The 23,541-nt window shown below is 42.8% G+C and overlaps 1 protein-coding gene across 5 annotated transcripts in view; it reads left to right on the forward strand.

Moving 5' to 3' along the window:
- The window catches only part of MAPRE1 (microtubule associated protein RP/EB family member 1), a 171,456-nt gene that overhangs the window by 68,386 nt on the left and 79,529 nt on the right, over positions 1-23,541 (forward strand). The window lies entirely within an intron of this gene.

The raw sequence follows: 23,541 nt of genomic DNA on the forward strand, positions 1-23,541 counted from the left end.
AACTCCTTTCGCTCGGACAAGCGTTCCGCAGCCACCGGCTCTAGGCCTGGAGTTCAGGGGCGACCCTCTCAATGATGGTGCGCCAGCCCCCTCCTCGCTTCCTGTCATCGGAGGACGTCTTTCCCTCTTTGCCGAGGAGGGGGCCAATATTTCCTCAGATCAGTGGGTTCTGGACCCGATCAGAGATGGCTACAGAATAGAATTCAACGCCCCAGTAAGAGACGTGTTTGTGGAGTCCCGATGCGGTTCTGCCGCCAAACGGGCGGCGATAGAGGAGACTTTGCAAGGTCTGATTCAGTTAGGGGCCGTGTCCCCGGTACCTCCCGCCGAACACGGCTACGGCCGATACTCCATTTACTTTGTGGTGCCGTAAAAAGGTGGGTCTTTTCGCCTTATTCTGGACTTAAAAGAATTAAACAAGTCCCTGAGAGTGCGGCATTTCCACATGGAAACCCTGCGCTCCGTCATTGCTGCGGTACAGCCAGGAGAGTTTCTCACGTCTCTAGACCTGAAAGAAGCTTACTTGCACATACCAATTTGGCCCCCGCACCAGAAGTTTCTGAGGTTTGCGGTGTTGGGAAAACATTTCCAGTTCCGGGCCTTGCCTTTTGGCCTCGCCACAGCTCCCCGAACCTTTTCGAAGGTAATGGTGGTAGTAGCTGCTTTGCTCAGGCGAGAAGGTATCAGGGTTCACCCATACCTAGACGACTGGCTCATCAGAGCAGACTCTGTAACAGAGAGCTATCAAGCTACAGCCAGAGTGGTCTCAGTACTTCAAGCTCTAGGCTGGGTCGTCAATATGGCCAAAAGTCACCTGCCCCCCTCGCAATCTCTAGAATATTTGGGGGCCAGGTTCGACACAGACTCGGGCTATGTATACCTACCCGAGCTAAGGTGGTGCAAGCTTCAGAATCAGGTCCGTCTGCTCCTGAGGATGCCCCGCTCGCGAGCTTGGGACATTGTCCAGCTGCTGGGATCGATGACAGCCACATTGGAAGTAGTGCCCTGGGCGAGAGCACACCTGAGACCTCTACAGTATTCCCTACTTCAAAGATGGTCTCCAGTTTCTCAGGATTATCAGTGCAGACTTTCTTGGCTCCCTGCGGCCCGACTCAGCATGGAGTGGTGGCTCTCAGACAGCATGCTGCGGCGAGGAATGCCGCTGGCGCTCCCCGATTGGTGTCTAGTAGTGACAGATGCCAGCCTGAAGGGCTGGGGCGCACATTGCAAGGGGAAGCATGCCCAGGGTCTATAGACACCCGAGGAGTCGGAGTGGTCCATCAACCGCCTGGAGTTGAAAGCGGTGTTTCAGGCGCTTCTGGCCTTTCAAGTGACCCTGGAAGGATTGGCTGTCAGAGTGATGTCGGACAACACGACAGCAGTGGCCTACATAAATCGACAAGTTGGCACTCAGTGCCGAGCACTGGCCGCGCAGGCCAAACAGATTTGCCACTGGGCCGAGCTGCATCTTCAGTTTCTGTCGGCAACGTGCAAGCCGATTATCTAAGCAGGCATCAGATCGATCCAGCAGAATGGGAACTAGCAGACGAAGTATTCCTGCTGGTATGTGCCAAATGGGGCAATATCGTGATGGATCTTATGGCGACAAGTTCAAATGCCAAAGTCCCGTGCTTCTTCAGCAGACGGAGAGATCCTCGCTCGGCAGGGTTGGATGCCTTGACTTAGCCCTGGCCTCTGGGCCTACTATATGTGTTCCCTCCGTGGCCCTTGATAGGGCGCGTGCTCCTGCGGATTCGGCTGCACCCAGGAGAAGTGGTCCTCATCGCCCTGGATTGGCCCAGGAGGCCTTGGTACGCGGACCTCCGACAGATGCTAGTGGAGGCTCCCCTTCCTTTACCTCTGGTACCGAACCTGTTGTCACAGGGCCCGGTAGCCATGGAGGACGCCTGCCGCTTTGGTCTTATGGCATGGCGATTGAGAGGGTGCAATTGAGGGACAAAGGCTATTCAAACACAGTCATTTCCACTCTCCAGCAGGCCCGCAAGCGTTCCACTTCCGTGGCTTATGCCAGGATTTGGCGCCAGTTTGAGTCTTGGTGTGCTTCAAAAGCGATCACACCCATGCGGGCTCCTGTCTCGCCGATTCTGGACATTTTGCAGGATGGTGTACAGATAGTCTTGGCCTCTAATTCCCTGTGGGTGCAAGTGGCAGCGTTGGCCTCCCTTCGTGGTAAGGTTGAAGGCGTGTCTTTAGCTGCTCATCCAGATGTGGCATGGTTTCTTAGTGGGGTGCTTCGGCTCCGGCCTTCCGTGCGAGCACCCTGTCCAGCTTGGAACCTGGGGCTAGTTTTGAAGGCCCTGCAGGCTTCTCCTTTTGAGCCGCTTCGGCGAGCATCGGAGAAAGATTTGACACTAAAGGCAGTTTTTCTTGTGGCCATTACTTCGGCGAGACGGGTGTCAGAGCTCCAGGCGCTGTCCTGTAGAGACCCATTTCTGCAATTCTCAGAGTCCGGGGTCACAGTTCGGACCGTGCCTTCCTTCATGCCTAAGGTGGTTTCAGCGTTTCACCTAAACCAGCCTAGTTTCTTGCCCTCCTTTGATAAGGAGGAGTTTCCAGAATCTTTTGGGCAGTTGCACCTGTTGGATGTGCGCAGGACTCTGCTACAGTATCTGCGAGTTACTATCTCTTTCAGGATCTATGATCATCTGTTTGTTTTGCTATCAGGTCCTCGCAGAGGGTCTCCAGCATCTAAAGCCACTATTGCCCGCTGGCTCAAAGAAACTATCTTTTCAGCTTATCTGCTTGCCGGCCGGTCTCCACCTGTAGACTTTAAGGCACATTCTACCAGAGTGATTGCTTCCTCTTGGGCTGAAACTGGAGCACTCTCTCGTCAAGAGATATGCAGTGCAGCAACATGGGCTTCTAAGCTCTCTTTTGCCCTACATTACAGGCTGGATGTGGCTGCTAGGAGGGATGCGCGTTTTGGAGCACAAGTGCTAGCGCGTGGTGTGACCTGTTCCCACCCTATATAGGGATTGCTTTGTTACATCCCATACGTAATGGCTTCATCTGCTTGATGACAAGGAAGGGAAAATTAGGTTCTTACCTTGGTAATTTTCTTTCCTTTAGTCATAGCAGATGAAGCCATGAGCCCTCCCTGTATGATTGTCTGTATGCTGTGAATCTGTTTCAGGTTCTGTTCTTGTTTCCTGAAGTTCCTTCCTTGGGAGAAAGTTGGAAAACAGTCTTCAGGATTCATGTTCACTTATAGGAGGATGAGTCCATTCCCTCCAGTTTGTTTTGGAAGACGAGTTTATTCCCTCCAGGAGGATGAGTCCATTCCCTCCAGTTTGTTTTGGAAGACGAGTTTATTCCCTCCAGGAGGATGTGTTCATTCCCTCCTTTTGAGTTCATGCCCTTGTTAAGGGGCCATCGTTCGCTGTGAGGAAAGTTCATGTTATTCCCATTGCGGTTTGCCATACTGCTTTGGAAGCTTCAAATACTGAAGAGGTAGTGGAGCTGGCTGGCCATGAGGCACTGTGAAAAGTTGAGTGCTCTCTATCTCCCCCTGCTGGTTGATGGACACAACCCATACGTAATGGCTTCATCTGCTGTGACTAAAGGAAAGAAAATTACCAAGGTAAGAACCTAATTTTCCCTTATTATTGTGCTTCCCAGTTTCTTAGTTTCCATAATTTCTGATAACATTTCTGCATCTGTGTTCATTTTGTCAGATGCCCTTTATGACCTGCTCCATATGTTTGCTAATTCCATGGCACTCAGTGTGGCAATTAGGTGACCGTGGGGGTGGTTGTGGCCTCTAAAGTCTAAGTTTAATATGTAAATCTCCTTTTTGTGACATTTTCCATTTTGGAGAGGAATTGGACAAGCTCATTAATTAAGAGTCTTGGAGAGACTAAGGTCCCTCGTCTTCTGGAGGACAGGCCTAAGGTGGTTAACAAATTACATTGGCTTCCATTCAAAGCTAGAATTACCTTCAAATTATGTACCTTTATCTTTCAAATACTAAATGGCACAGCTCCAGACTATATGGTACCATTAATAAACTTACCTCAAAGAAACACTAAATATGAGGCAAGAAACTATCTCGGACTACACCTCCCAAATTGCAAAAAAGTGATCTACAAAACTGTCCACTCTGCAGACTTCACTTACCTAGGAACCAAATGGCGGAACTCCTTACCACCCAAAATAAGAAATGTACAGGAGAGGAAGTGACGTCACTGTTAAGATACGGCAGCTTGATTCCAAAGCTCCATAGTAGCGGGATTAAAAAATACAGTACATCCATTTAAATAGCGTTATTACCTGGTCCAGGGAAGTCCCAAGAAAACAAAGAAAGTGGAAAATAAAAAGGAAAAAGAAAAAATAAGAATATTAATAAAAAAATAAAAATTATTATTAATAAAAATGGAAAAAAATGAAAAAAATTTGTTGAAATGAAAAAAAGAAAGAAACCAGATCAGAAAGAATCCATGTATGTCCAATCGGAAGTAAACCGTTATTCTCACAGAAATGTACATTATAAAAAATGTATAAGTTCTAATTCCTTATTTAGACCATTCGGAGTTACTGAATTTAATTCGTAAATAGCACGTTGTTCTGCTTTTAATAATGTACTATCTAGGTTTCCTCCCCTCCAACCACTTTTAAAGGTCTTAAAGATGAAAAATTTTATATCCTCACACTTGTGTTCAAGCCTGTATCCAATGGTCCACCAATGGTGCTGTCTTAATTAGTCTCTTAATGCAGCTACGATGCTCTATAATTCTAACCTTGATCATCCTACTGGTCTTACCAACATATATCAGGCCACATGGGCACAAAATAATATATACCACATTTTGTGTTTGACAATTACTGTTAAAATTTAATTTATAGCATTTTTTAGTAGTGGGATGAACAAATTCTTGAAGGGTTAATGAGTTGACACAAACTGAACATTTATCACATGGTTTATGGCCTACTTTAGCTTCAGCCATTCTATCAAGTGTAGGAAGGGCCGATGGAACTAGAAAATCTTTCAGATTTGGATTTCTTGAAAGAGCAAATGTTGGTGTAATGTCTCTAAAACAGGGAAGTGTCTGTATGATGTGCCAATGTTTTTTGATGATGTCTTTAAAATGATGACTGATGAGAAGCGGAAATTACACACAATATCAGGAGTCACCTTAGTTTTATTACCAGTTAGTAAGAGATCTTCTCGTGTTCTGTCACATGCCCTATGGAAGCCTTTCCTAATGCATGCTTTGGGATACCCTCTCTGAGTGAACCTTTCTGTAAGAATTTTAGATTGTTCCAAAAAATCTTCTGTGTTGGCACATACACGTTTAAGTCTCAAAAATTGACAGGCAATGTTTTATCTTGCACACGTCACTAATTGACTGAGACAGTTTGAAACGTCACCTTATTTTCTTTTGAACATCTGTTTTCTAAGTCATTATAGGCTGCCATACAAGGGTGTACGTCACTAATTATCTCAGACGATTGGTGATGTCAGTCCATTTTCTCTAGATAACAGTTTGTTTCGCTTCTGCCAGTCTTTTGTATACTAGCAAGTCTATTCGGACAGTATTAGCGGTAAGATCTCAGTTTTGTCCTAAATTTCTTTCCTAGTTTGCTAGTTTAGATCTGTGTATATTGATGCACATGTGCGCAGATAGAATTTGTCCTTTTTTGTTTCCGATAGCCTGGTTTTTATCATATCGGTGTTTTCTATTCATTTAGATTTGAAGCATATATATGTAGGCTTTCATCTTATCCAGGTCTCTATTTAGCCAGATATTTTAAAACCCTATATATATCCTCTATTTTTACTTTAGTATTTTCACTTTACTATTTATTCATAGTGCATAAAATTACATTTGATGAGGAATCTTTCAACATTATATTGATCAGCTCAGTTCCGTCCGGTTTCTCACAAACCATTACACAAAATAGTACAGTTGGATATATTTTTCTTTTAATAAGTACATCGTAATAACAAGTTCCTGTGTTACAACTAGCTTTTCAACTGTTCTTTAAATATATGGTTCATTTGGATGGCATTCGGGACTTAGTTTCAATTTGACATATGTCATTAATTGATCGAGACGGTTTGAGACGTCATCTTATTTTCTTTTGAACATCAGCGCTCTCAACCAATATCAGCTCTTACACACTGCATACGTCACTAATTGATTAAAATAACAGTGCTTCTCGCTACTGCCGGCTATTGCAGACTGGCAAGCCAACTTTTTATTTGAATAGCATTAGCGGTAATATTTTAACATTTTATAAAAAATGTTTTCTGAGATTATTGATACATTAGTGCTTCTAACCGTGCACTTGCATATGGATAGTTTTCGCTATTTTGTAACTGATATCTTATTTTGTTACGGATATCTTATTTTACATTATACCGATGTTTCTTATATATCCAGGATTGAGGTACATGTTTATACCTGTAGGCTTTATACCAATTTAATTAGATTTCAGATGGCTATATATATATATATATATATATATATATATATATATATATATATATATATATATACATTTTTTTCAAAAAGCTATATACCTTTTCATTTTAGCACTTAAAGTACCCGTGATAGGTATATACTTTCACATTATATTTTTTTACACGTGTCGCCACCTGCTCAGTATCTTTTTTTCTATTATCTTTCTACTTATTATTATTTTTTATATTTTTTATATTTTTAACATCATTATTTTCTTCCGTTTTTATTTTTATTCATATTTGCATTTACTTTTGTCCAGATTGTCTCATTTGTGTGAGATTCTTTGAAGGAATACCTGTATATGCCAATCTGAAGGTATGACGAATTTTGAATAACATTTATGCAAGTGTTGGTGTCTTTGTAACTGTCACTTATCTCTTGAGTATAATATTACCTTCATACATTCGCCTGTTACCCCGTTGTTTTTATTCTTAAATAGACTTTTAGTATTTGTACGTACTCCTATAATTGTAAATCTCATATTTTGCCTCTGTATGCATGATGTGCATGGCCATCATAACATTACTATTTCCATAAGCCTTTCCGCCTTTATGACGTGAATTTAATTTTAATCTTATCTGTACTTTTTACTGCATTTTTAGTTATTTTAAATGTCATATTTTTATGTTTTTATAAATGGTTTGCAATTACATATATATCCTTTATATGTACATTTTTATTTTAATGCCACTGTTACATACGAGATATGTTTCTATATTTTTATTATATATGTTATATTTCTGTTTCAGACCCCTGAAGAAGGCCCTTTCGGCCGAAACATGGACCGTGTTGGGTCCTAATAAATAATTTTGGTTTTGAACATCTGTGGCTTCAGTCTGGTCCTTCTGGATATCTTCCGCTTTCTTTGTTGTTTTCTTGTGTTTTTTTGCGGGAGATTTTGGACTCTTTGTTGTCCAGGGAAGTCCCAGACTTGTATGAAGTTGGCAGCAAGGAAGAAGCTTGATAAATTTAAATTCTTGGTGGAGAAGCGAGGCAGTGGTTCAGCTGTACAGCAGAAGCAGGCAAGGTTCTGTTCCAAGATTGCGGATGAAGATTCAGAATCTGAGCCTGACCGTGCGGAGCTGCTGGAGAGTGACACTGAACTCACCAAAAAAGATGTTACTGGTTGGTTTAAAGACTTAAAAGCTGATTTGAGAGCAGTGAGAGGATATTCAAGCAGCGATTTCAGAATTGCATGGAGAGGTGAGAGATATTGGCAGCAATCTAGAGCTAACTGAAGGGCGAATGGATGGATTTGCTGAAGAAGTGCAAACACTTCATACAGAGCTAAAAATGGAAAGCAAGAAGAGGGAAGATTTACAAACTGCTATCAAGGATCTTGAAAACAGATCCCGACGCTGCAATTTACGTTTTAAGGGAGTGCCTGAAGAGGTGCAGTTCAAAGACAGCATGCAATGGTGCAGGAGATTTGCACCTTATGAACTCTGGTGAGAACACCCCTGATGTTTCTGAGGGTGTTAGTTACGTTGGACAGGGCTCATAGGAGTTTGGGGCCCCAGAGGGATGCTGTGCCACGAGGTATCGCATGTTTCCATGACTATTTAGTGAAAAAAGCAGTGTGGAAAAAGGCGAGATCCTTGGGGGAGATTTTGTGGAATAATTGTAAAGTCCAGATTTTTCAGGATTTGGCCAGAGCCACTCTTCAGCGCCAGAGTGAGCTCCGCGAGGTGACTTGCTATTTACAGCGGTCCGGCCTAAGATACCGCTGGCTTTTTCCATTTGGTTTACAGTGGGGGCTGTAGGTAGAATAATCTAAATAATTCTTATAGGAAAACTCCCAACAGATTATTTAGCCATGGCCCTATGGTGCAGAACTCTGCCCAAGCAAATATTCTGTACTCTGTCTAGGGGAATATAGGACCTTGCTTCTGGCACCTAGCCAGGCTTGCCGTTAGAGAAACAAAACTAAAGCCAGCTGATATATATTATATTTATTATAGATAAAGGAAATGTACAAATATAGAATAACTCTGCAGCAAGACTTAGCAAAATGCAAATCTACTATAATAAAACTCACCCTCAACATTCTGAAGTCACTCACTGAAGGGTTCATGGATTCATGGTGGTGAAGCCAGAACACTGACCATGTCTCTCTGCCCCGCCCTCGCATGACGGACCAATCAGAAAAAACACCCTCAACATTCTGAAACACAAAGGACCATCACAACACCGTTCCCAGGCAACACTAGGCAACGTAAGACGGACCAATCAGAGGAAACTACGTGACAATAAGGGAGGAGCATTCCCCAGCAGAATGGCTCATTATCTGTGCAGCACGGAGAGCACAGAACCACCGCTGGAACGAGAAAAGAATATTCCTGCTGTGGGTATGTGCAAAAATAGACCAGGGGAGAGGGGGGGAGGGAAATTTTTAAATGCCTAATGCCAGTACTGAAGAGTGCCAGAGGGCCTATAGCACAGACTATATTTGGGATCGCTTGACATGAAGTCAGAGGAGCTGGAAAACAACGTGCCCGTCACCATCTGGGACAAGGACAAGCTGCGGCCCAGCTGGAAGGATTACCCGCGACCCAGCCAGCAGGAAACGGCGACCAAGGAAGGGGGAGGAATAGGGAAACACGCGGAGCGTGTTTCCCTACTCCTTCCCTGCCTAGGAATCGCTGGAGATTGGCTGCCAAACTAACGAAACAACCGCACACCGACGCACCACCTCCATCATTAGAAAGGCATCCACTCTTTCTTCAACAGAAATGCAAACTAACAATACAAAACAAACAAAGAATACATGGTTTCTCAGGCGGCTGCAGGTAACTCCCCACCCACTTCCTCTTCCCCTTTTGCCGAAGCGGCCAAGGACGTGCCCAACCATCCCCAGCCTCAGGCAAGCTGTCTCCCACCTCGGGGATTCCCCGAGCACCCGGAAAAAGACGGCGCTGATTCCTGCAGTGCATAAATGTTCCAGCATTCCCCTGCAGCCGGCCTGAAATGGACCAAACATACCGGATCACCCCCCGACGGCCCGAGACCGTGCTCTTCTCCCTTCCGCCAACTTAAAACAACCATCCCCGTCCTCAGGCAAGCCGTCACCCACCTCCAGGATGCCCAGAACCCCAGCCCAATGGAAAAAGATGGCGCTGCTTCCAACAGCACATTTCTCTTCCAGCATTCCCCTACAGCAGCCCTGAAACGGCCAAAAAATACCGACAGACAAAGAACGTGCTCCTCAACCTTCCGCCCATCTAAAACAACACTGCTGCCTCAGCACAACAAAAAAAAAAAAACACTCAACAAAGGCTGACACCCCCTACAACCACATTTACATTTCACCAACAGAAAGACCCCCCTCCACAAACCTCCTTGACAGACAAAACCACACACACACAATACAACAGAAACACACCCTCAAAGCCACACACCAATCCAACCCACTTTGCCAGCACAGCACAGCACAGCACATCCCCCAACCCCCAAGCAAAAAACAAAAAAAGACACACATCAACAACCTACACACATACACACACAAAATAACTCTGTGACACATACACACAAAAAAACCACATGCTGGCGCCCGTTTCATTGGTTTCGGAAACGGGCCTTTTTTACTAGTATATATATATATAACTTGCTGATAATAATAAAAAGAACTAGATTGCTACGGAATAAAGACTATACAAAATGATTATTCCTGGACTACTAGGTAATTACACAACCTGATTTGTAACACTGAAACTACAGTTCTTATGCAAAATACAAAGGTTAGCAGCTAATTCCCTGACCACAAGTTATGACGTAACCAATCTTTCTTAGATAAACAGCAATCACTAATCCCAGACTGTAGAAAGTAAATCACCATTGTCTCACCACGCTGTCTCTGCGGTAGCCTCTCGATGAGGGAGGTGCAGATTTCTTCTTAGACTCGAGCTGTCTCCAAAGCAAGTCTCCGTCTCAGATTTAGTGCAGGGTCTCTCTGCAGAAAGCAGGTGTCACAGTCCCTCCGTGCTGGTATAGCTGAACCAATCGGTATCTTCACCAGATATGCAGTTCACAAGGTTAGAACAACACAGTCTCTTGCTCCCTTCGAGCCTTCTAACCTTGAAGGGTGTCTTTTCAGGTCTCTCCTGTCTTCTTGCCAGTTCCAACTTCTTGTCCCGACTCCGACTAACTCCTTTGCTTTAGTTCCCGCTTTCTTAGTCCCTCTCCATCAGATGACCCTCCGGGACCAATCATAATCCTGTCCAGCTAACTGAAGAGCCTTTTGTTCGTGACCCTGAAGTGTTACTTTCGGGTCTGCATATCTGTCTCCAACCAGGCTTACTGGTGCCATGGGTCTCACTCCCCTTTCAGCTTCTCAGGGTGATTGTAACACAGAATGTCCTTGGATGCGGTCTGCCTGCTAGTAATTTTCCAGAAGCTGAAAAGCTGGATCTTGCTGACATAGACGTGTTCAGGTCAGAGGTTGTACAATCCATCTTGTTTGTAACAGGATGCATTAGGCTTGTATGAACCAAGACCAGCTCAGGTGAGATCACAGGGAAATACCCCTACAGGGCCCAGACCCGCAAGGCTCAGGCATCGGTAGAGGCTTGGAAAGTGCTTGCTGAACTGGGTTGCTTGGACCTCCTGGCCTCTGCCTCTGTTGCACATGCATCGAGCTTATCTGTTAATCTTTAGTCCACTTGGCAGAAGGTCCGAGGGGGCAGAGGTCGAACACCCCGAGGTCAGAGGATTGAGAGCCAGGAAACCTGACCGATTCTGTGGTCCGAGTGACTATAATTACAAAGTGGTGCAGCTTGCTGTAGGACTTACCGTGTTGATTCAGTTGGACTATCTGAAACGGTCTCAGATGTTTGGTACTATTTGGGGAGTTGTTTGAGGTTGGCCGGGAATGTGGTTGAGTGATGGATGGTGCGGGTGATATGGAGCTCATCTTGGATTCTTGGGTTGATTTATAGGAGTTGGGAGGGGTGTTTATTGTGCTGATGTGCATTTGCCCCTACGATGGTGTCCTTCCTCAGGGAGTTCTGGCTGGTGGGGGTGGTCAGTTGATTGAGGGGTCCAGGGGGGGTGGGGGTTTAGGACTTGGGGTGGGTTCATGGAATGTTAATGGTTTGAATAATCCAGGTAAGAGAAGTATTATTTTTTGAGAGTATAGACGCCTTAAATGGGATGTGGTTTTGCTTCAAGAAACTCACATAAGGAAAAAAGATGTAATTTTGCTTAATAGTAGAGGTTATAATGTTTTGTTATGCACATGCAGATCCCCAGGGGGGGTAAAACAGGGGGCCTGGCAATTTATATTAAAACTGGACTGCCCTTTGTTAAAGAATCCAGGGATGCTTATGGAAGGTGTCTTGCTGTTGTGGGTCGGTTACATGGTCAGCGAGTTACATTGATTAATTTATATGCCCTGAATGTAGGGCAGGGGGAATTTTTTGACTCTGTGAGGGAGGATCTGTCTCATTTTGTTGCTGGAGAGGTGGTTCTCAGTGGGGATTTCAATTTAATATTAGCTACTTTAGACCATTCCAAAGGAGGTGGGGGGGACTGCTGTAGCTCACAGAGAGAAATTATTACAATTGATTAAAGAGCTAGATTTGTTGGATGTGTGGAGATTGCAGCACCCTGGTCAAAGGTCCTATTCTTTTTACTCTCATGCGCAGCAAGCTTACATGAGGATTGATATTCTTTGGTGTGGCCGGTCATTGTGGGGTCAAGTGCAGGATACCAAAATTGGGAGTATACATGTTTCTGATCGTGCCCCAGTTTTGGTTCAACTTAGTGGTTTGCAAGGGGAACGCGCCTTACTTATTGGAGGATTAATGAATCCATTCTGGGTGATGTGAAGATCTGTCAGGAGATACAGGAGGTTATTAAATCCTATCTAGAATTTAACGACACGGGAGTAGTTTCTGATGGTACTCTTTGAGATGCCTTGAAGGCAGTGGTACGGGGCCACCTTATTAAGTGGGGAGCGTGGAGAAAGAGAGAAAGGGGTGTCGCTCGCAGTTCGTTTAGAAGCACCGCATAAAGAAGGGGGGCTGATTATAAAATCTTATCCTAATTGTTGGCCTCTCGGCGTGAACTACAACAGTTTCAGGTGGGGCAGAAGTATTTTGAATTTAGTAATGGGGCAGGGCGAATGTTGGCTCGTCATCTTTGGAAGCTTCGGTTAATGTATACTATTACAAAAATTAAGGAGCCTAAAGATGTTCTTAATTTCCGTGACGTAGACATTTAGCAACAGTTTGTCCAATTTTATACTAAATTATAGTCTAAGGAGGTGGAGGTTCCACTTTCTATGATTTCAGAGTATATAGCTGGGGCTAGATTAGTGGAGTTAAAAACACTGATTGAGAAGGGTTAGAGGGTTTCATAACTGTTGAGATTCAAACGGTGATAAAAGATCTCAAAGGTGGCAAGGCACCTGGGGTGGATGGGTACACTGCAAAATTTTATAAGCTTTTTGCTACAGATCTGGTCCCACTTTTGTGGAGGGTAGGGAATGCTTGTTTTGAAGGTAAATCACTCCCGCCTAGTATGCATGAAGCAGGGATTTCAGTAATTTTAAAACCAGGGAAGGACCCTACTGTTTGTGGCTCGTATAGGCCGATATCATTGCTTAATGTGGATGTAAAGTTATTGGCAAAGGTTATGGCTAACTGGCTGAGTAGGGTTCTCTCCCAACTTATTCACACTGATCAATCTGGTTTTGTGCCCCAGCGACAGGTGGTGGATAACATATGGAGGACTTTGAATATTATTTAGGCAGCGCAGACCCAGGGGGATTCTTTGGCTTTATTGACAACAGATGCTGAGAAAGCATTTGATATGGTGCAATGGCCCTTTCTTTGGGAGGTCTTGTGCAGAATGGGTTGTGGACCTAAATTTCTGGGTTGGTTGTAATTTCTATATGAGGCCCCTGTAGCTTGAATTAAAATTAACAGTTTCAGGTTTTGAGGGGAACACGGCAGGGTTGCCCACTTTCGCCATTATTATTTGCATTATTTATTGAACCTTTTGATAGCAGGGTTCAGCCTCAACCTGATATACGAGGATTTTCTGATAGAGAAGAGGAACACAAGATAGTGCTGTTTGCTGATGACGTATTGTTTTATGTACACATGCCTCACCTCACTTTGCCCATTATAACCCGACAACTTGTTAATTTTGGGAACCTATCTGGATTTAAAGTTAATTTATGATAAATCAGAACTTCTGGGATTACTGTTCCAGAGGCAAAGGAGAGTAGATTGCTGCTTTTTTCTGCTTTCCGTAGAGCAAGAGTTAGTTTTCAGTATCTAGATACCCAGATTCCAAAAGATCTCACTAAATTATATGCTTTGAACTATACCCCCTTGTTGACACAGTTACGTCGGGATTTGCATAGTTGGAAGGACGGATGGATTTCATGGTGGGGCAGGATTGCAACACTTAAAATGAATCTGTTGCCTCGATTGTTGTTTGTTTCAGTCTTTGCCTCTGTCGATGCTGAGATCAGAGCTTTTGAGGCTACAGTCTGACATATTTCTGGTTTTGTTTGGTGGTGGTGGGGGGGTGTCCATCGCAGTTAGCTAAGAAGGTGATGTGAGGATCAGTAGAAGTGTGTGGTAGGGGTATGCCTGATATAGTGTGGTATTATCGGGCTGCGCAATTAAAGCTTATTTCTATTTGGAGCCATGGGACTCATTCTCCCGCAGTCATATTGGAACAACACTTTGTGAAGGATTTCTCTCTGGATGCAGTTTTATGGGCTTCCCTTTCCACTCCAGCTTATGAACGACTCTCTCAAACCATTTGTGTCTCATTTGCTATCCCTGTGGGGTTTTCTAAAGTCTAGGTTGTGGGGTTCTTGTGACTCATCATTTGCGCATGTTGCCCAAGAAACAGCTTTTTTTGGTGGGGGTTAGGAAGCCACTTTTTCTTACTTGGGCCCAAAGAGGGCCTTGTTTGTTTTAGGGATTTTTTTGGATGTGGGGGAAATGCGCTCATTTGCGGAGTTGCAGGAAACTCACGGGTTGTCCCCATCTGATGTATTTCCATATTTACAACTTAAGCATTATATGGGCTGTCGGGTTGTTAAGAGAGGATCTGAATGATACGGGGCACTTTGAAAATTTGTGGGGTTCCCTAAGGAAGTTAAAAGGGACAATCACATTTAAAGATTTTTTTTTTAGAGGGAATGTGTTAAGCATCCTTATATGAAGGCTTGGAAGGGGGATTTGGAGTGTGAATGATTGGAAGGCAGTGTGTATGGAGGTAAAGAAAGCCTCTTTGTGTATTGATAAAATGCATTTAAAGTTTTGAGTAGGTAGTATTATACACTGGACAGGATCAAAGTTATGTTCCCTGGATCCATCTATGTTGGAGATGTGGCAAAGAAGTGGGTTCGTTTTTTTTTTTTTTTTCATATTTGGTCCTGAGTGGGGGTTTTGGCAGGCTATTACTCAATGTATGTCTACAGCTTTAGGCACTCAGTGCCCATGTGATCCTAAGTGGTATTTGCTTGGTCTGGGCAATCAAAGAAGTCTGAAATGGCAGCGCAGGCTTAAGCGCCTCTGTTTTGCTTTAGCAAATACTGTAATTGCCGCCAATTGGAAGCAGGACAATGGCCCTATATTATTTAGTTGGATCCTGAAGTTAAAGTTGATGGGAGAACTACAGAAATTAATGGATCGTTGGGTGGGTTGTTTTGACCCATCGGCAGATGAGTGGTCTCACCTGGATCGATTACTGCAAGATCGTTGGAGGGGGGTGGGGAGGGATATTATGTTAAAGTATGTTGTATGCTATGTGCATTGATGATTTTTTTTTTTTTTTTTTTGTGTTTTGCTTTCTTGCATTGAAAATGGACAAATTTGTTCTTTTTATTATTCATAAAAATTTATTGTTAAAAAAAAAGAGAAAAAGAAATATACAGGAATATGCTAGATTCTGCAAAATCCTCAAATCGTTCCTATTCAAACAAACCCTCACAAAGAACAACCATATCGCAAACAATTACTACCTGAATTGGTTATTACAATATTTACCATTAACTTTCTCTTGGGTTCATGTACAATTTCTCATTCATAATAGATTTTCTTTTTTTTTTTAATTTTTATTTATAAGATTTGCCAATTTCTTACAAGCCTATCACTTGTTACAGAAAAACAGCAAAATACAAACGTTAAAGAAATAAGTATAAGAAAAATTGTAAATGCTTCCTTAGACCTCAAATTGAGGGGGATGTTACAGTTTAGTGGCGTTTTATACAGGCATAGTAACATAAATATGTAGAAAATGCGGTTTGTGTGTAATCGTCACATGTCATTTAACTAATTCTAGGTTAAGCTGTTTCATGTCCAGAAAAGATTTTAGCTGTTCTGAGTCATAGAATACATACTTTATCCCACTAAACCTGACCAAGCATTTGCAAGGGTAAACTAACAAAAATGAACCACCCAATTTAAGAACATCCTGTTTCAATGCCAAAAATAATTTTCTACGTTCTTGCGTTACTTTAGTAACATCTGGAAATATCCATACTTTTGTTCCATAAAAAGGAACCTTTGAGAATTTAAAGTATAATTTCAATATTGCATTGAGATCTTGTTCAAATACCAACGAAACCAAAAGAGTGGCTCTTTGCGGAACTATTTCAATGGATTGTTCTAGAATTTCAGACAGATTGTTAAAGTCTATAACATCCAAACCTTCTTTCTTTTCTTCTTTTATTCATAATAGATTTTCTAAATGTTAAACATCCATAGCTATCCCAGTATGTTTATGTATTGTAAAATTGGATTCTTACAACAAATTACTTTCTTTGTATTATTCTTTATGTATCCTATACTGTTTATTGTAAGCCACATTGAACTCAAACTAATTTGAGATAATGTGGGCTATAAATGTCACTGAGATCAATGTTGGAATCAGTAGAATATCAATCAATTATTATCTAATAAAAATTCTACCTTATAAACCCTGGTATTGGCGGTGTATCACAATTTGAGTGATTTATTATGCCCAGCAGATACGTGGAATCGACTGAATACTGTAGAAAATTTAAAGGGATATCATAATGCATGTGGACAGTGTTCAGTATGTCAGAATATGATCAATGGAGATAACTGCACTGATGTGCACACGGGAAAGTTGTATGTGCTTAAAGCGTCTACTAATTGTCAATCTATGAATGTGATTTACCTCTTGACATGCCCTTGTGACTTTTATATTAGGTGGGACAGACGTCACGTATGTTGAAAACACGTCTAATTGAACATCGACATTGTATACAAGCAAAAAAAAACTTACGAACCTTTAGTTTCTCATTGTTTGTTGAACCAACATGAGTTTTCAGAATTACAATGCATAGTTTTGGAATAGATCCACGTGACAGAGCGAAGAGGAGATGTTAGACGTACGCCAAGACAAAAGGAACAGAGATATATTTATTGAAAACTGTAATTCCTAAAGGTTTAAATATATCAATAGAGTGGAAAGCATTTCTCTAAATGGATTGGGTTGTTTTGAATTTTCTAAATGCTGATTGGTACACGTCTTAGAGGAAGGTTGGCGAAATGGAGGAAACTTCAAACAGCTAGACTCATATTTGGCAAAACAAAATTTGAAAGTGCTAAGCCCCTACAAGAAAAATTACACTGGCTCCCACTTAAGGAACGCATCACGTTTAAAATATGCTCACTAGTTCACAAAATTATCCATGGTGACGCACCAGCTTACATGCCAGACCTGATAGACCTACCACCTAGGAATGCCATAAGATCATCCCGCACATTCCTTGATTTGCACTTCCCCAACTGCAAAGGTATGAAATACAAACTAATGCATGCATCAAACTTTACCTACCTGAGCACACAATTATGGAACGCGTTGCTGCGCAGCTTGAAATTGATCTACGAAAGAACGAACTTCCGTGTACTACTGAAGACCCATCTCTTTAATAAAGCGTACCACAAAGATCAACCAATGTGAATATGCACAACTCGCCCATTTATATTCAGAACTGTATCATATCTGCTTGTATACTATTACTATGTCTTATTATCATCATGTTGACCAAGATCCTTCTGTAATACTAAATGTTTATTTTCTAGCATTCTTCCACTACTCATGATGTATTGTAAGCCACATTGAGCCTGCAAAGAGGTGGGATAATGTGGGATACAAATGCAACAAATAAATAAAATAAATAAATTGTGAAGGGAAGTCTCCCAAGAATTTAAAAACGCCAAGAAGAGGCAATGAGCGTGGTGATTGTGTGGAGCTGTGGATAGAATTTTTGGATACAAAGTCTAGCCCTTGAAACAGCCTGATTGAGGCGAAACAGGGTTCTCCTGTTGGGCGTTAAAGCTAATGTATGCTGTTTGAAAGTAATTTACATTTGCTGCACGACTACTATCCAAGCTAAGTACTGATTTAATGTTTATCTCACTGAAGAAATGGCGGTTTGAATGAGCCTCTACCATATAAGAGGAGCTCTCTGAATATTGAAAGGTTTACCTATAACAGAGATAACTCCATGGTTTCTGAAGTCTTTTTTTCTCCACAATTTAATTCATGTAAAATTGTGATACACCGCCAATACCAGGGTTTATAAGGTAGAATTTTTATTGGATATAAATGTCACAAATAAATAGCGAGGCTCACCGGTGTATGCTAAATAGGGGGAAGGTGGTTCTCAGTGCAGTCATTCTTTCAGAAGGTGCAGTCCTTTCAGGGGGGGGGTAGCAAAGGGGGGCTCACATTCCGATTTTTCTTCATCTGCCCCTTGGCTAACCTCCCAATGAAAGTGTTTGGGTCCAACCTTTGCTCCCAGTAGGTGCAAGGTTAAGAGACTTATCGGAGGTGGACCCAGATTACTTCAGACCAGTGGGATCTCGAGGCTATTCGGGAAGGCTACTCCTTGGAGTTTGCCCATCTATTGTCGAGACGCCTTTCTAGAGCCCAGTGGAAAATGAAGGCTATCTGGGAGACTCATCATTTTGCTGGGCATGGTTTTGTTATTCCATTTACACTGTGGTTCTCAAGATTGGTTATTGTGGCAGTCCAGCCTGGAGAATTTCTAATTTCTCTGGATCTCATGGAGGGCTACCTGCATATCACTCACCAGGCTCACCAGAGATTCCTTCGCTTTGCTGTTTTTGGACAGCATTATCTGTTTTTTGTGCATTCCCCTTTGGTTTGGCTACTGCTTCCCGCACATTTTCAGAGGTGTTAGAGGTGAGACAAGATGCCTTCCTTGCGAAGGGCTGTTGCCACTGACACACCACCATCTCTATAATTGGCTCATCTGGGCGAAGTCCTTCCAAGAAAGCATCAGTCACAGCTAGGATTGTGCAAGTACTGCAGCCTTCTGGGCTGGGTCATCAACTGGGTCGAGTCATCTGGATCCATCGCAGACCTTGGAATATCTGGGAGTGTGCTTTGACACCAAATTGGGCAGGGTATAATGCACGCGGCAAGGATTCAGAGGCTGCAGCCACAAGTTTTCCTTAAGTTGCAATCCAACAGAACTGCTAACAACCAAAAACAGAAAAAAAAAAAAAACCTACCTTGCCCCCCTCCCCTCCTCCCTAATTAAGAGCCCAACCATTGAGGACCAGAGTCCATGTGATGCCCTTCCTCCTCGGCCACAAGTACTACAAGTCGTCCCTCTGTATCACAAAAGATGGCTTCAATAATAACTGCTGCAAAAATAAAAAGAGAAGAGAAAGACAAGTGGGATTTAACTTCATCCCTAACAAATTTAAGGTAATGCCAATCATTAGGAGGTATGAAGCAAGGCAGCCAAAAAGACAAGAAAAAAGGGATTAAACTCCATCCCTAACAAACATAGGGCATCATCAATTATCTGTTGGTATGAAACAAAGCACACATAGGGAAAGAAAAGAAATTGGATTTAACTCCATCCCTAACAAATCTCTACTATAATAAAAAGCACCTCCAACGTTCTGAAGCTGACTCTGTGGCTTCACTGAAGTGAAAGGTTCATAAGCACCGCCAACGTTCTGAAGCTGACTCCGTGGCTTCACTGAAGTGAAGGGTTCATAAGGTTCATCAGATTCGTGAATCTGTAACCATCTCTCTCGGCCCCATCCTTGCGCCTCTGATACGTCTGCTGCCCTCAACGTTGTCACGTTTTGACGTCCGCAACGTCATCAAGTTTTGACGTCTAGGGCGGCGGACCTATCAGAGGCGCTAGGGCAGTGCCGAGAGAGATGGTTACAGACTCAAGAATCTGACGAACCTTACCAACCCTTCACTTCAATGAAGCCACGGAGTCAGCTTCACAATGTTGCAGGTGCGTTTTGTTACACTACACAGCTCCCTAATTTTTCACTTAAACATCGCAGGGTGGCTGGAGGGTGGGGGGGTGGGGAGAGGGGGGCAATGACCCTGGAACTGGGAGGAAGGGAGAGAGGGGGGGCAACGACCCTGGAACTGGGTGGGTAGGAGGGAGGGGCCCCTGGCACACACTCTTTCTCACACACACACACACACACACACACACACACACACACTCTCTCGCACACAGTCTCACTCTCTGTCACACACCCTCACACATTCACTCTCTCTCTGTCACACACACTCACACGTTCTCTCTCTGTCACACACTCACTCTCACACACACTCTGTAAAACACACACAGTCCGAGGAACACCTTGCTAGCGCCCGTTTTATTTGTGTCAGAAACGGGCCTTTTTTCCTAGTATAAAATAACATCAACCATCAGTTGTTATGGGACTAAACAAAACAACAAAAAAAACAAACACTTCCTTGGAATAAGCAGCCAAAGGATAGTTCTAAATATCCCATAGCAAAGTATATGAAAGAAGATGATCTAGTTGTCCACACACCAGGGGGATGTCTGTAAACCCAAAGGAAATTATTGGCAGTCTATAGAAAGAAAGGTTGATGCTTCAACTACCGAGAATTTCCAGGATCTTGAGCACAGCCCGCCGGGGCATCTGAATGAGCACCTACTCCTCCCAGTCACCAACACTATAACCCCAAAGTTGTTCCCTGGCAATACATGTAGATCACAATAGGAGACCTCTCCAAACCTCCCCCTGGGACTCTCCAATTCCTGCCACTTCCCAATATAAAAATGCAAGAAAGGCAAAGTTAGTTGTAAGTTCCAAAGGCAAACCAGTCAAGCGATAGGACCAATATCTGTAAAGTCTACAGTTCAAGGAATAACAAAGACAATGCTCCAAGTCCCAAATCCGCCTAAATGCAGGATTCCAAGGCACACAGTCACACCACAGACAAAGTAAAATCAGCACCCTTAAGCCACAATAGTCAAAAATTCAGGTTAATTCCAATCGGCAGTTCTCTAAGATCTGGTATCTGTTCAGCAAAATGCAGGGCCTTTGCAGCCTGTGAAAAAATATGCACTTTACAGTCATTCTAGACTCATAGCTTGGCGGGATAAAGCAATATGGAAGGGACTGTTTTCTTATGTAGCAAGGAGCAAGCTGGCACAAGCTTCTTTCACCTTACCGCCACTGCTACAGAGAAATCCTGAAATCACAGAATGACTTTCATATTTCAAAGAGCCTGTTGCTGTCATAGCTCTTGGGATCTCCTGCTTGAGGGCATAATTTATAAGCTTAGTAATGACTGTCTATGGTGATCAGTCACTTTCAGTGGGCCCAACCGGTACACTTTCTATGCACAACTGACCTGCAGTAGCTTGAATTTTCAGCTCCTGCTTCAGCCATGTTTCCGTAAACCCCACAGGTCTGACTCCTTGATGAAAATGGAGATTGCTGCATCTGGTGCGGTTCTCTAGGTCATCCATTTTCTCCTCTAAATGCTCTAACTTGGTCTGCAGACTCTGCTGTTGCGTCTCTTGGTGTTAAAAGCTGATCCTCAACATCAAAGAGGCGTTGGTACTGTGAGAAGTTAGATTGTAACTGTTCCATCTTTGAGTCCACCGATCCCAGAGCCGCTGATGTCTCAAAGTTGTAATTCAAGAGCAGGAACAAAGGCTGCTTTAACCTCTGCTGCTATCCCCGATACCCATGTGGAGCTGACTGCATGAAACCCGGTCACGTTGTCCTCCGCCATCTTGGAATCACTTGCCTTCTGGCGAGTCCACTCTGTCCGGGAAATTTTAGATGCCACACCTGCTGAAAACTTTATCTCACCCCGACAAGATTGCTAAACTCTTACAAGAAGGCAGAAAGAGGAATAGCGAGGTAAGAAAGTTGATAAAAGCATTGGAGCCTGGGAATAGTTCTCACCTGTGCCTGCTTAGCAGTTCAGCATCACATGAGATTTCTCTTACATGGCGTGATTTGATTAAAAAAAAAAAAAAAATCATCCCAAGAAGGATAAGCCAATAAAATAGTGTTGGGTCTACCTTGCATACGTTGCCCGGTTTGTGCTGGTTGCTATATTGGCTCTAGGCAGCGCAAGCTGGAGTCCTAGGTCTTTTTAGCCCTAGGGCGCTGCATTCTGAGAAGGATGCTCGCTTGGGGTGTGTTCTCTTTCCTCTTCAGGGGTTTCTGCTTGGCTATTCATAGACTGACTTTCAGGGGACTGCACAGCTCACTTGTAGGCTTATTTAAAACTCGGTGGTTCTCGGTATCAGTAGGCTGGTAGAAGTGTATAGCCCATTTGTGCTGGTCTAGAGGAGCTAAAGGAAAGCAGATTAGCAGGTAAGACCTAATTTCCCCTTAGACTCTGCTCAGCTGATTTATTTTGGTTCCCTATACTTATAGTTATGCCTCTTGGCTTGTATGCATTTACTTCCCTCTTTGAACTGCTTTCTTACATCCCACAAGTGGACTAATCTGTTGGGATGATAAGGAAGGAAAAATTACATTTGACCTGATAATTTACCTTCCTTTAGTCTCAACAGATCCACAAGCCCTCCCTTAAAAATTCTGGCTACCTTTAGGGGTAGGATTTTTACTATCCTTCCATTATTCACTTTGTTTCTCTTTTGGGTTTATCTGCCTTCCTTTGTGGAAGCTTGTATCCTGATTATGCCTTAGCTCCTACTTGGTAGATCTCTAATTCAACATACTCCAGTAACTGCTGATGTGATTCAACTGTACAGTATTTCATTACAGATTTTTATACCAAGGACTTTCTCCTTACATTGTTAAATGTGTCTGCAGGCTTTCTTGTTCCTCTTGTCATATTCTCTCAGGAGAGGGAAGTGACCTTGAGAACTGGCACTGAGGAAACAGCAGTCCATTTTGTGCCTCAGTCATTTTTTCCCTTGGGAAGGAGTGCTATTTCATAAAATATTGCTCGTGGTGTGAGTTATATTAGAAAAAAATATATAGTACTTAATATTAAGAACCACCAGTTATTTCTGGAACATAATCATTAGGAATTACTTAACCACAAAGTCTAAATGGATTCTTACTGTAACAAACGCTTAATATTTAGGAATTTGAGAAACCCAAAATGTTTTTCATTTTCTATGTATTTTCATATAGTTAGATTCAGATCTAATAACTAAAGGTAGATCATTCAAGGATTTTATAGCCCGATAAAAAAAATTGAAAAGTTATATCTTACCTGATAATTTACTTTCCTTTAGTCCCAACAGATCAGTCCACTTGTGGGTTATACCCATCAAACAGCAGATGAAGACAGAAGAAAGTAAAGTAGTTTTTTGTGATGCGTCCTCAGTATTTCGAATGACTGAGCAATGGATGTTTGTCAACAGAAAAGATCTAATCCATACACTCAAACATTCAAATTGCAGCAACTTCAATAAATCCTCCTATCCCCTTAAGTACGTTGAATGCTTGATGGAAAAAAAGTTTTGAGCGGGATCTTAAACTTTCTCAAGCCAGCCTCAGCTCTCAAGTCTTTTGGTAACTCATTCCATAATGAAACTGAATGGCAAAAGAAATACAGTGGTGGTGTAATATGTTTATTATTGAAATTGGAATAAATACAGTTGGTAATAGAATAAGCCAGGCTGGTTATGGGGCACAAGGAGGCATTTAGAGATGAAAGTAAGAAATGCTCTCTTGAAACAGCTCTGATCCTTACCTTGAACTGAAGATGATAGATTGTTTTCTAGAATCTGTTTTTCTAGTTG

This window comes from Microcaecilia unicolor, chromosome 8 (genome assembly GCF_901765095.1).
Source record: "Microcaecilia unicolor chromosome 8, aMicUni1.1, whole genome shotgun sequence".
NCBI classification, from domain to species: Eukaryota; Metazoa; Chordata; class Amphibia; order Gymnophiona; family Siphonopidae; genus Microcaecilia; species Microcaecilia unicolor.